This window comes from Sinocyclocheilus grahami, unplaced genomic scaffold (assembly GCF_001515645.1).
Source record: "Sinocyclocheilus grahami isolate Dianchi unplaced genomic scaffold, SAMN03320097.WGS_v1.1 scaffold519.1, whole genome shotgun sequence".
Lineage (NCBI taxonomy): Eukaryota > Metazoa > Chordata > Actinopteri > Cypriniformes > Cyprinidae > Sinocyclocheilus > Sinocyclocheilus grahami.
In genome coordinates this window covers 123,366-123,568 of record NW_015505698.1, presented here as the reverse complement: position 1 = coordinate 123,568, position 203 = coordinate 123,366, and positions in this window count along the sequence as shown.

Sequence of the window (203 nt, the reverse complement as noted above, 5' to 3'; positions counted from 1 at the left end):
AAGAAAAGAAAATGCTCTCATCCAAAAACAAACTCCAGCATATTCAGTTATCAGACACGACTGGAACTTCAAATGGGACTGGCTTCTATGGTCAGAAGTAACTAAAAAATTAGCTTTTTAGCAACAAACACTCAAGATGGATTTGGTGCACACAGGGATAAAAAGTACCCCATGTGTACAATGAAATATACTGCTGTATTTTT